Genomic DNA, 13,744 nt, shown 5'->3' with positions numbered 1-13,744 from the left:
GTTGGATCTGGGGTCAGATTTTTCTGTCAGTTTTTACATGAGTTCAACACCGGAAATTTTCACCTAATATCTAAAAACATAGCAATATTTCATTGTGGTTCAAAAACACAAGCAGCAATAAGATGAAAAGTGGGGAAACTCAATGATAAGGGTGCTTGCTCAACAGAACACTTAACTGCATGTTGTAACCTGTATCTTCTTAACAAATCACAAAGATTTTTGGAATTTAAAGCTGAGATCTGTTGAAATGCTGTCTGAGCCTGGATCTAGCACTCCAGACCAAAGATTAATTCTCTTTTTAAGAGCTTAAAAGTTTGGGGTTTTTTTACTAGGTTTTTGTTTTTGTTTTTTTTTTTTAAGTTCATAACTATGAAATTTACTGTCATCAGCTGAGAGTAAAGATCTTTATGCATCTAAAATTACCTTCGCTACTTTTTAAAAAGAAGCAATCTTCTCAGTTATAAACCATGCACTAGAAAAACTTTTCAGTTGATAAAACGTTTTCCTTTCTGCCTCTGAAATAATTTTTGAATTGTAATCACCTCCTTGAATATCTGCTTTTGTCTTGGCTGCAAACTTGACAGATGTTCTTTGCTCTCACACCACATAAATGGAGTGTCAAATATTACCCGTGGCAAATCCATGCCTTTAACTACATTTAACATTTTTATTAGTATGCATCTGAATTATGCCAATACATTGTTAAACACACTGGACCTGAGGTATATAACAACAGCATATAAAGATTTTAATTCTTTTTTAAAGGACTTGAACTTCAATGAAAGCTTGCTGCATATAAGTGGTCTTACTTATTAGGGATGACTTCTAAAAGCTACCCTTTGGGGAAAACAAATAAATTGATTTTAGAAAAAAAGTTGTCTTTGCATTTCTTTACTTCTTGACATTTTTTCTTTGTTTCATATGTCAGTTTATTGTGCACCGCTTTCTGTCTCTGTTTCTCAAATTTACTAATTTATGGTGTATTGATGCACAGCAGTTCTTTGATCTTAGAGCTGGTACTTGGATGCCAGTAAGAAATATGAGAAGCAAAAGTATGAAGGATTTCCACAGGGTAGGACAAGAGTTATAGCCATATCTCTAAGTGAGAAACTTAGGCAAGTGAAGAAAAGTTGGACCGTAGAAAAGTAGGACAAGGTTATCACTTTGTTTGAGTTATGTGTGTAAAATTGTTATTAAGATTGGTTTATATTCAGCTACTTCAAATTGTCCAGTACTTTCACTACATAAAACAGTGAGGTTTCTAGATATATTTGGTTTTTACCTTGCCAACTGACCTGACTCTTTTCTGTAGTTTCTTTGCTCCTTTGCAGTGTTATGCCAGATATAGGAAAGTTTTCCACTTATTCTGATTGGAAAACTTTCCTCAAAAGGCTGGGTCTTTGGTTTTTAAACTTGGGTTGTTTGCTCAGTATTGGTTCAATCACCTTCTTTAGCAAGAGAGCATAACATTTGTTTAACAATGCAAATGTCTGGCTTAGCCTGATCTGCCAAGATTTCTGGACACATCTAATACCGTTTGTATATATCTACCATATTTATCTACATGGAGATTATACTGACCTTGCTGCAGTATTGATTTTCTCTAGAAATGTGATATCCGTAGGCACCAGGATGCTCAGGTACTAAAAAGAGTTGGCTGATACTTTGAATTTCAACAGGAGAGGCCAGAGAGAGAGGACATTAAAATTCTGCAATGTATTTCTTTTCTACGGCATAGTCACTAAAAAATCTAAAACTTAAATCTTGATGCTTCTCTGCCCTACCTCAGGAAGTTTTATATTTTTAAAATGAAGTTATTTACCAAGAATTCAAAAATGTCACTATCTTTCCTGATGAAGTTGACCTCATAAAGCTTTGTCTTATTCTTTAAAATGAGGAGGAAGTTTCTGTCTCATGATTTCCCACAGCTGAGTGCTGTGATGGGTATTATATAATGTATATGATTCTGATTGTATTGTGTTTGAGAGCAGGGCAGGACGGCCTCAGTCACATCAGACGTTCCCAATTGCTTATGTCATACTTATCGTTAGTCACCTCCACAAGCTCCTGCTTGTAAGTAATAGCCAGGTTACTGAGATCTTAGTAACAGAGATATCTTGCTCAACTTGGGAAAGAGTTGAATGGTGCACCTTTCTCCATTGTATCATCCTTTTCAAGAATATTCTCCTGAGTTCATCACTGCTTGGTCTGTCTCCTCCATTACCAAGAAAGCAGGAATTCTCAGCTGTGGCTTTTGGTCAACAGCCACCTGAACATGAACCAGCAGTGTGCCCAGGTGGCCAAGAAGGCCAACAGCATCCTGGCTTATACCAGAAATAGTGTAGCCAGCAGGACTAAGGAGATGATTGTCCCCCTGTATTTGGCACTGGTGAGGCCCCACCTTGAACCCTTTGTTCAGTTTTGGGCCCCTTCTTACAAGAAAGACATTGAGGTGCTGGAGAGGGTGCAGAGGAGGGTGACAAGGCTGGTGAGGGGACTGGAGCAGAAGCCTGATGAGAAGCAGCTGAGGGTACTGGGGCTGTTTAGCCTGGAGAAAAGGAGGCTGAGAGGAGACCTTATGGCTGTTTGTGACTACCTGAAAGGAGGTTGTAGCATGGAGGCTGTTGGTCTCTTCTCCCAGGTAGCAAGCTATAAGAGAAAAAGGCCACAAGTTGCACCAAGAGAGGTTTAGATTGGATATTAGAAAAAAATTTCTTCACAGAAATGGTTGACAAGCACTGGAACAGGCTGCCCAGGAAAGTGGTGGAGTCACCATCCCTGGAAGTATTTAAAAGATGTCTAGATGTGGCACTTGGGGAACTAGTTTTGTGGTGGACTTCACAGTGGCAGGTTAATGGTTGAACCTGATGATCTTAAAGGTCTTTTCCAACCTGAAACGACTATACAGTTCTATGATTTACACATATGATTGATTTTACATTCAACTAAACTACAACATTTGTCAGCTGCTGCCTTGATACTGTAGCAACTATACTCCTGTCCTAAAGTGAAGGCATATGGGTAACTTTCTAGCTTCAGCATTGCAAGTTGGAATACTAGGGGTATGATTTCACTTGACTGAAGTTATCAAAATGTTGGAAGCAGAGATTGATGCCAAATAGATGAGCTGATTTTTTTTTTCTCTCCTAGAAGATCAGTTATATCAATAAGAAACATTGAAAATATGTCTTTAAAATAATTATTTTTCAAGAAAACAGACAAATGTAAAGTGCAATTTGTCTGGTTCTCTGAAATGTTGACTGATAGATAAATATGGGGTGACTATGGTGAAAAAGATGAATTTCAAAAGTAAGACAGACTACAGTATTGTTTTGGTGATAGAAGTATGTCTATATTTTTCTCATAACTTTCTAGGAAAAAAAAAATCTTGTGCATGTAATCCTCAGTTTGAATTTGTACAAGCTAGCTACCAATTTAATAAATTACAAAAATATCGCAATTTCAGGATGTTGCCATGAAAGTATTGTTCCTGATATACGCTTGACTATAACAGTAATAATACTGTAAAGTACTGCATATGTATCATAGATATGCCTTTTTTCTACATCCACTAAGTATGTGGAATAATTCAGCTTCTATAATTTATTTTGTTAAAAGATACACTGGTTTTATAGTATTGATGAACGTATGTACACTAAAACTATTTATTTCTAATTTTTAACTTCTGCTGAAACTGTAGTGTTATGATGGGATGTACAGAGTAATAGCCTTGGATTTCCTGAGGCCTTAGCTGGCAGGGTTGTCAAATTAAACTGGGACATTTTGTAAATGTATCTTTAATAAATATATATGTCTGTCATGCTTTCCTTCTCAGTCTTATAAATCAGTCTGTATCTAGCTGTCAGATACTCTAAACCCAGTTGTCCTAATCTGTCAAGTAAAAATTGTGGCATCTAGGCTTACATCCTTCTCTGAAAATATTTATTTATACCAGTGACATGTCAAGGACACACAAATTATTTTTTTCCCCCAACAACAAAACCATTAACATCTGGCTCAAGTCCCTGCCAGGAGGGCAGTGGTTAATACACAGAAAGAATTTATAATGGAGAAACGCACCAGCCAAGCAAAAATAAATGCTGGATAGCATTTTTAAAAATTCTTGCTAAATGCCAGATATTGAGCATTCAGGTTTTTCTTAGTCCATTTAGTAAAGTAATTTTATGCTATTCCTCATCCTCACCCCCACTGACATACAGATAAGCCTACACTCCTGTGTTGCAAAGAGGTGTAAAGGTTGCCTCCAGGCTTTGTTTCTCTGCAGTATGTAGTAATTAACCATTACAGTTCTAATAACATGTCAGACACATCATAAACTATTGCTGTAACTTGAGAGAAGGAGTTAACAAGCTATGGAGAATATGAAGTTATTGCTTATCCTACTTCCATCAGCTCTCCCTGAACAGAGAAAGACATCAGAGGTTGAGAGCTGGAGGAGGAGGAAAAAAAGAGGATGAAGGAATCCTTGGTATTTTTGAAAGAATAAAGCTTTTTATTACAGATGCATGAACAGATGTTAAAGAACATTCCTTGTCACTTTCATTTTTTAGAAACTTTAGACTGCACTCTATTTAAAACAACTACTGTAATTCACCTGCATTCAGCTTAAGGCAGAAAGAAAATTAATCTTCATGCTTTGAAACCTTTTTCCAGATAATTAAAGAATCAAATTCCCAGTTCACTTCAAAGTTGCAACTAATTCTAATCATCTTAACAACATATTTTAATTTTTGTGTTTGTTTGCTTTTGTTTGTTTGTTTTTTCTGTATCTGAGAGGAGTAATTTGTCAAGTACTTTTTTTTAGGTGTGATAGACTCAGCTTTATTTTGAGCTTTCCATTTATGTGTTCATGTTAGCTGTTTTCTGTGGTCTGCATTTTTTTGTTTAAAGGATTTATTCTTGTCAGCCCTGTAAGATGAGATTTAATTTCCTCCCTTTTTTGCTGTAGTAAAAGTGGGAGAATTGCTAACTGACTAAAAATCTTTAGAGAAAAGCTTGGATTTCAGTTTGACATATTATGAGAAGATACTTGCATTCTGGACCCCTTATTCTGGATATACTAGAGGAATTATGGAGTGAAGTTCACGTGCCTCATCAGTCTGGAGGTCTGTTCTTTCATAAGCCAAAGACCAGCAGGACAGGACACAACATGAGAGACATGGGTATTAACACTTTCTCTAGAAATCTGCCATAGCTTGTCTTGATCACGGTTTAAAATGAGGCAATAACTCTGCTTTCTATGGAAAAAATCTCTGAAGAAATTGCTTTCAGAAGAAAGGTGATACTTTCTCAATAGTAATGCCTGTTACCTCCATGCCAGTTGTGAGTGGAACTGGAATGAATGCATTGCATATGGGAAAAGAGAGTGGGAACAGCCCCGGCAGGAAGCAACATTGCATCATGATCTTGAAAAGGAGTTATTCATTTTGGAATCCCCCCAGGTGTATGACAGGGAATTGAAGTTATCACAAATCAAATCTTTCATCAATGGCATTTAACTAGTTATCTCCTTCTATGACAGACTGTCTTATTTAACAAAGAATATAATCATTTTTTTTAAACCTCTTTATGACTCTTTTAATAATATTATTCATAATGAGTTTTTGGAGAATTGATACATGATAGCTGAAGTGAAAAAACTTATTCTGAAAATAAAGCATTTTTTAAAAGCAGAACCATATAATGAAGGTTGTTTGGATTTCTCTCATATGGGTAACTTTTATATTGATATAACTGTTCGTTTTTCCTAAAAGCCCCAGGCTAATTCAAGCATAACCATTCAATTTAAGGCAAGACCTGATGAAGAGCAGTCCTAATGGCTATGATGGATGTTCACTGTGATCCTTTCTGCCCTTGAGATGTGTGTATATCTGAACTAACCACAGCCTACAAGAGTTTGGAAACCAGATAATTAAATAACTGCAGTGCTGGTAGGTACCATATAGCAAAAGTATGGATGCAAAGCTAGAGGTATATGGAACAGTGCAAAAACTTCAATCTCTCAAGCTGAAAGCTTAAGAAATTTAAATAAAAATTATAAGTGACTAATAAGAAAGAAACCTTGGATTTCAATCTGATGAAACCTGGATTAGAAACAGAAAGAGACAGCAATGTTAACTAAGTTAGACAAATTCTACGTTTAGAGAGGGACAGGCAAGATTAAAGTCCCTCTCTATCTTTAAATCTGAATAGTAGGAAAACATTGTAATACCTTAATTTTAATTGGGTAGGTCAAATGCTATTGGATTTGCTCACGTTTGTGATTTTTCTCCATGATTTTACAAGGAAACTCTTCAAAAGTTGGTTGAAGAAGGATCCACTATAGATCCAGCCACAAAAGGAAGCAAGGATCAATCGACTTGGGGAATTTTAATGTTTTTCTTGGAGTAATTGCATTCCTCCTCTGGTTTTAAGAAGTCTAATTCCTTTTCATTATACTGTCACAAATTTGTGGTAATAGTAAACTTTTATATTATATGGATTTACACTCTTGAACTGTTTTCATAATGTTCCATATCAGTATTTTTCCCCAAACAAGCCACTGATATTCTTACATGAAATTAACTTAGTGATTAAACTGCAGATATTAGTTGCAGCAAATTCACCTTTAACACTCTCTAGAGAAGTCTGCAGTTCTTAAATACACATAGTGAATTAATCATGAGCTTGTTTCTCTGAACAAAAGCTGTTTTTGAAATAATTTATTGTGAAAGAAGTTACATCGTACATAATGAAGTGTTATAAAAGCCCCGAATGTTTTTAAGTGACTAACCTCACATTAGGCATTGGGATCTCTGCGCCTGGAACAGCTACAAGTACAGACAGCCTAATGTAAAGCATGTTGAATTAAATGACTTTTTTCCATTGTCTGCAGTGGACATAAGGTTCAATTTCATGGGATGGAAAAAAATTATTTTATGGAACAAACACGCACAATGAAACACAACTTATTCCCTAAATACGTGTACTTGCTTTCTGATGGTTTTTAATGGGAAACACATGTGCACTGTGAGGTGAGCACATGTAATTACCCAGCTTTTTGAAGGCAGCTAGTCACTTTTGCAGGATAATCAATATCCAGTAACAGTAGCCGATCAACAGTTCTTGAGTTCGGTTGAGCATGCTGACAAGGTGCTGTGACATACAAGCTTTCATTGGTTTTCTGATTCTTTCAAAATTAAGGGTTGAAGGAGATAGGCTGTCTAAGGATCAAGCACAGAATTTTTGTTGTATTTTATTGTATTTTTCTAAATCTGGAAATGGGACAGTGGAAAGCATTGCTGTATGGTTAAAGTATATTCCTTCAGCTGCTGGTGCAGCAGAAAAAAACGAAATTCATGGTTGCAAGCTGCAATGAGAACAAGCTCTAATAAATTTACAATTGTATCAAATACAACAAAATATTAAGACTTTACAAAATATTGTGTTCTGAGGAATCCTTATTCCTCCAGACTATGAGACAGATCATGAGGATCAGTCTCAGGAAGAGAAATAATTTTCATCTGATGTTAAAGAAAGAATTCCAACATTTAATATTCATTCCCTAGGTATAATTATTTTTTTAAAACTTTTTCTTTATGATAGACAGAGCCCATGCCTTAGTGTAGTATGTTATCCATAAAGGGAGTGTCTTTATCAGCCAGCTAATCCTCCAGTTCTGTTTAATGAATTATTGGAAAGTTGCTGTTCCACTTGCTGTCTGGCACATATTGCAGTTGTACAAAGAGTCTTTCAAATGTCTATCTGGAACCCTGACTCTTAAATATATATATATATATGTTAATAATAATTTTGCATGTATTTCTAGCTGATGAAATGTGTTACTTAAAATAGAAAATTTTCTGTCTGTACAATTAGTGTCCATAAAGCTATTTTTTTTTCTGTGGCGTCTACCATGTTTTCTTTTTCCACAAAAGAATTTTTAAATGAACAGTAGAAGTAATAATTAACTGCTATTTCAGGCTGTTTAATGTCATTACAAAATGAATCTATAAGTTAAAAACAAGTAACAGACTGCAAGTTTGTTCCTCTATGCAAACAAATGAAGCAAAAAAAGTAAGAGCAAGCAAAAGGAAACACTGAATTTGAAATGAGGGTGAAGAAAAATCAAGTACCCATTCTTTTCTCTCTTGTATTGCTTTTCTTACAGTATTTAAACAGCCACACAATGTAGCTTTCTTTTATGATGAATCTTGCAAATTGGGAGGATTCGCTTTTAATTCTTCTAGATGGTGTGGGAGAAGACCAGCAACTTTTGGGCTTCATTTCCTTCTCCTATAAACACTTAGGAATTTTCTTTGGTTTCCAGTGAGAAGGCCCACCGACATGCAGAGGGACTACTCAGGGGCTTAAATTTAAGCAGGTGTGTAAGCATTTGTGGAACTAGAGCTTTTTTATATTTATTGACCGACAGGTTCATTGCCCTACAGGGAGTACTTCACAAAAGTACTTGCTTGCAGACACTCTTTTTCTTTTTGGAAAGACCACTTTTAGGTCCAGCCCTTGTTATGGCTCCACAGTTTTGTGCTGTGGGAAGACCTGGGAGTAGTACCACCAAGGGGGCACTTTTGGCAGGCCTCTATGGTCAGCCATGGTCAGAGTGAGGGCTTGAGGCTGCAACAAGTGATTTCTTGTGTCATCAAAATGTGTATTCCATGTACTGCCTGACAGCCACAGCCCACTCTGTGAAATACACCCCTATCTGTGCTAGGAGAGGAGCTCTGACACAGCTTTGAAGAGACCAGCCAGAAGAGAAACACAAGAATGGGACAGAAGAGATGATGCTGATAATTGCATTGTTTACAGGAGTCCTTTTGAAAGAGGAACTTCAGGGCTGCAACAGTTGCCCCATCTATAGCTTTGCAGAGTAGCTACAGGCTGGTGCTTCTGAAGATTGCTATCTGACCTGTATGCTGGTGTGGGGGGATCTTCTCCATCACAATCCCTGGTACAAAGCTATTTTTTCTGGCTTTATGCTGCTACAAATGTGAAGGGAAATATATCATCCTGCACTTTATAAAGGATTTGCTTGTGTGATCTGTAGAAAAGTCCCACATTTCTTCTTAGGATTCCCTTTATATTTGAGGGAATTCCCTGTCTCTTCTGTGGGATCAGAATTCATCCTCTTTCAAATTAACTCTTAAAAAAGAGTGATACTGTCTTTTAAGTGACATGCATTAAAAAAATCCTGAAATTTATTGAATTTGCACGTACAGCTCCTTTTATTAGTATTATACTTTTATTAGTATTATATATATTAGTCCACTGTCTGCCATCAATGAAAATTATTAGTCTATTGAATTCTGTTTATAAACTTCTTTCAAGTAAATATGACTTTGTGTAAGGCATCAGCTATTAAAATGGGTGAAGACTTTAACAGTTCTTATTGATGAAAGAAGATGTATTTCTCATGGGTAAAAGTCTATAAAATTGCATGGTCTGTGAGAAACTGTATGCTAAATAGACCACTTTTGTGATCTGCTGTCTAACTTTTTTGGCACGAGTATTTGTGTTAAATTGTACATTCACCTTGTAAAGGTCATTCTTTTCTAACTACATTATACTGCTATTATAAGTGCTCTTGTTAAAATGACACCTTTTTACTATAGGATGGTCTGCTAATGTAGCTACAGTAAAAACTCATCAACCTTTCCATTATAAATATAAATGCCTATTTTCGGTGACTTTATACTCTGCTATAAATACTCATTCCAGGCTAACATTTAGCATATAAAGCTTAATCCAAACAGTAGAGTTATTTATTACAGAATTGCTTTAGCCATTTGAAAATATTTTGGAGCAGAAAAAGTAGAAATAGTTGCATGTTGGTTTTAATCTGATGGATTGCTAGAATTTGAGCAGCTGGGCAGGGAGGAAGGTTCTGAGGCAGGAGGGCCAGAGTGTGCTTCTCACTGATGCCGAGTCACTCCTCTGTACCATCTGGCTCTGCTCAGGTCAGTCTGAGTTCAAGAGGCATTTTGTCTTTGGATGGTTTTGGTTTTGGGGACTTTTTCAACCCCTGGGTTTCTGGTGCAGTGTTCCCAAGGCGCTTTCATGTCATACTTGAAAAATTGCTTCTGACACTCTGTCAAATTTTTCCTATGAAATGGAAAGTTCTTAAGTCGTTTCTGCTCCCAGAAGGTTCTCAAAAATTCAAGTCCTAGAAAGCAAGTGTGTGAGGTCCTTACTGGTATAGTTTAAGATCAGATAATCTTGACAACATATTAGTAAAACTGCCCAGGCTTTTTCTACCTCACCATGTCCTTTGTCTGCATCCAGTGCTGAAATTTGACATCTTTTTGAAGGTTAATACAGTTGTCTCAAATTTTCTTCCGTGGACACTGCTGCTAAGAATATCTGGCATGATATCTCCAAAAGAAGTACTCTCAGATATATTTCAGGTTGCTGTTTCATGATCATTATAAATTCTCCTGTATAGTAGCTCGCTGAAAAGAGTTGTCTCCCTTGTCCTTCCTGTCCGTGCAGTTTTTGCAGTTTCTGTGTTTGTGTCATTAGTCAGCCAGACCCAGAACCTCTTTTCACTGGGAAAAAACCAAAATACACATGGGTGAGGGCTGGTTTTGGACCAGACAACCTCCCTACCCTCCTCATGAAGTGGCCCACAGGGGCAGTGGTCATACTCAGCAGGGCACTATAAAGGTCAGACTGTCCATCTCCCACCAGCAGCCCTATCTTTACTTGTCTCTTATGCAATGATGAAACTGCAGTCAGTGATATTTAAATAACTGCTTGAAGACCTTCCAGAGAGCAACTGCCATCCCTTGTGGAGTGCATGAAAGGATTTGCCAAAGTTCTTTTCTTCCTAGGACTGGCCACAGGGATAAAGTGCCCAGAGGCCCAATTATCCATAGAAAAAAGGGCTTCCAGGTGAGCATATTGCATCTTCTTTAATCTAGGAGCAACAAAGGCTTAATGACAGTGAGGCTGCCTGCATTTGACAGCACTGCACACAGCCTTGGTTGGCCAAATATCTATATAAGTGCATCTGGAGAAGAAAGAGCAGGTGTTCTTGACCACTCACAGCTTGGAAATGCATGAGCTGAGAGGAAACCAACAGCAGACAAAAGCCTTAACACCAAGCCAAAAGTAGGTGGCCTCATACACTTAGTTGCTATTTAATGACAATTTGCTGGGCCTGGCAGTTTCAAACAGTTTGTGCAAGTTCTTTGTAGTACTGAAAAAGAGAGTGCAGGGGATTTCTGTGGTTGGTAAGAACAATCTGCTGTAGCAGGAAACATTTTATTTTGCTCAAACCTTTATTCTGAAAGCCCCAGGGCTTATAAAACGAAAAGCTAAACAAAGCTTTCTTACAACTAGCTGAACTTTCTCGGAGGCCTTCCTTTTGCCTGTGCCTGCTGAGAGGGACTCCTGGGGTCTCAGGCGTCACCTCGAGGTCTGCTCATGCCTCCACTCTGCTGGCATGCTTCACTTGTCCAGGGTAGCAGAAGGCAGCACTGATATTAGGATGAGACTCTTGCTGGCTGGAATGAGTCTTTAGACGCTCTTAAATATACTACTTTGTTCTCTTCAGCTGCTTCTAGAGATCCCAATATTTCTTTTTTTCTCCTGAAAGCTGTGTGTGTTCCCACTCCTCTGCCTTCTCCCTGCTCATTCCCTGTGCCCATGTGCCTATACTGTTCTTTCCTTTTATTTTCTTAAGTTCTTTTTCTAGTGTCCAACTTTGCCAGGACTTCTTCAGGAGAAAATGCAAAGTCCTTCTTGAGGATGCTGCCAAAGCAGAAAAAAGGTTACGGTGTTTAATTCAGAAAAAAGTGATGTAAAAGTTGAAGGGCCTTGAGTTCATGGGTGTGGTGAAAAAGGTCATGATAAATAAATCTGGGACATATGAATGATTTGAGGGTTGGTTTCTTTCTCATTCCTCTTATTTTCTTTTCAGTTATTGATAAAAGCTGGACATGAAAAAATAGAAGAGATAAAGAAGATTTGCTTCTATTTTGAAAAAAGGTAATTGTAAAACAATGGTAAAACAATTGTTAACAAAAAACCTTTTTACACCACCATTGCAATTTTGTTCAAAGTTATGTTTCATTATTTATTTATTTGTTTGTTTATTTTTTAAGATCTTCATGAAGGGTAAGCCAGTTCAGCATTGCAAACTTGCTGGTCTATGCACCTTTAGGATCACTAAAGCCCACATGGAGTTGAGTTACATACGGGTAAGGCTTATTATGTCATTATTTGAGTTTATCGTCAAGTAAGTGAGACAGGGAGTTATTCATGAGACCACCCTGTTCAAGCCATTTCTTGTATTAAAGAAACCAAACGAAAGTATTCCCACAAGTATTGAATGTACTCTGCTGCTCTGACTTCAGAAAAAGACCACCTCTGTTAAGCAGTGATTTATTTTTTTTGTTGGTCTCTTGGGTGACCAACGATGGTAGATTTTCCTGTGTTTCCTATGGTCAAAGCAATATGTTCTGAAATATTTTGATTATGTTTAAAGTATATGTATGAAAATGTGATATATGGTAAAGTGATGTATGGCAAAAAAATAATATTGATATGCATATTGGATATATCAAGAGGAAATGTGTAAGATATTTTCATAAGCATATGTTCTACTTTACTTGGAAGAGGAATATTGGAGTGCATGGAAACACTTATGAAAATGTATAGAACCTTTTACGGCATGTTGAGGCAATTTTTCTGATAAATGTTTGGAAAATATCCAAAAATGTTATGGTATATAAAGGAAACAATATGTAACTGCTTTTTTCTTATTTCTCTTAATATAGTTAAATTATGTTCATTTACTTTAGAGTGTATTAGAACCATATTTCATGCAAATTAAACTTATTTCATGCTGTCTGTGTACACTATTGAAATTTGTTTGATTTTGTAATGATCTTTATAAAGTGTATAAATACATTTCTCTGAGTTCATAAATATATGTGAAATGTGTAATACATATATTTAGGAAGGAAAAGCAGGTTTCATACAGATTTTTGTTAGTCTACCTTGTGTTCAGAACAACACCTACAAACAGGTTAAATCCCACTTAAAATATGCCCATGGAAGGTATAGAGGTTTATGCATATTCCCGCATTCCTCCATACAGGTCATAGTTACACAGAATCACAGAATCACAGAATGTTAGGGATTGGAAGGGACCTCAAAAGATCACCTAGTCCAATCCCCTTGCTGGAGCAGGAACACTTAGATGAAGTTACACAGGAAGGTGTCCAGGCAGGATTTGAATGTCTCCAGAGCAGAAGACTCCACAACCTCCCTGGGCAGCCTGTTCCAGTGTTCTGATACCCTCACTGAGAAGAAGTTTCCTCTCAAATGTAAGTGGAACCTCTTGTGTTCCAGTTTGAACCCATTACCCCTTGTCTTACTATTGGTTGTCGCCAAGAAGAGCCTGGCTCCATCCTCGTGACACTCACCCTTTACATATTTGTAAACATTAATAAGGTCATCCCTCAGTCTTCTCCAAGCTAAAGAGACCCAGCTCCCTCAGCCTTTCCTCATAAGGGAAATGCTCCACTCCCTTAATCATCTTCATGGCTCTGTGTTGGACTCTCTCCAGCAGTTCCCTGTCCTTCTTGAACTGAGAGGCCCAGAACTGGACACAATATTCCAGATGTGGTCTCACCAGGGCAGAGTAGAGGGGAAGGAGAACGTCTCTCAACCTACTAACCACCCCCCTTCTAATATACCCCAGGATGCCATTGGCCTCCCT

Source organism: Patagioenas fasciata, chromosome 1, assembly GCF_037038585.1.
Source record: "Patagioenas fasciata isolate bPatFas1 chromosome 1, bPatFas1.hap1, whole genome shotgun sequence".
NCBI classification, from domain to species: domain Eukaryota; kingdom Metazoa; phylum Chordata; class Aves; order Columbiformes; family Columbidae; genus Patagioenas; species Patagioenas fasciata.
The sequence above is the reverse complement of the archived record's forward strand: the minus strand, read 5'-3'. Positions refer to the sequence as shown.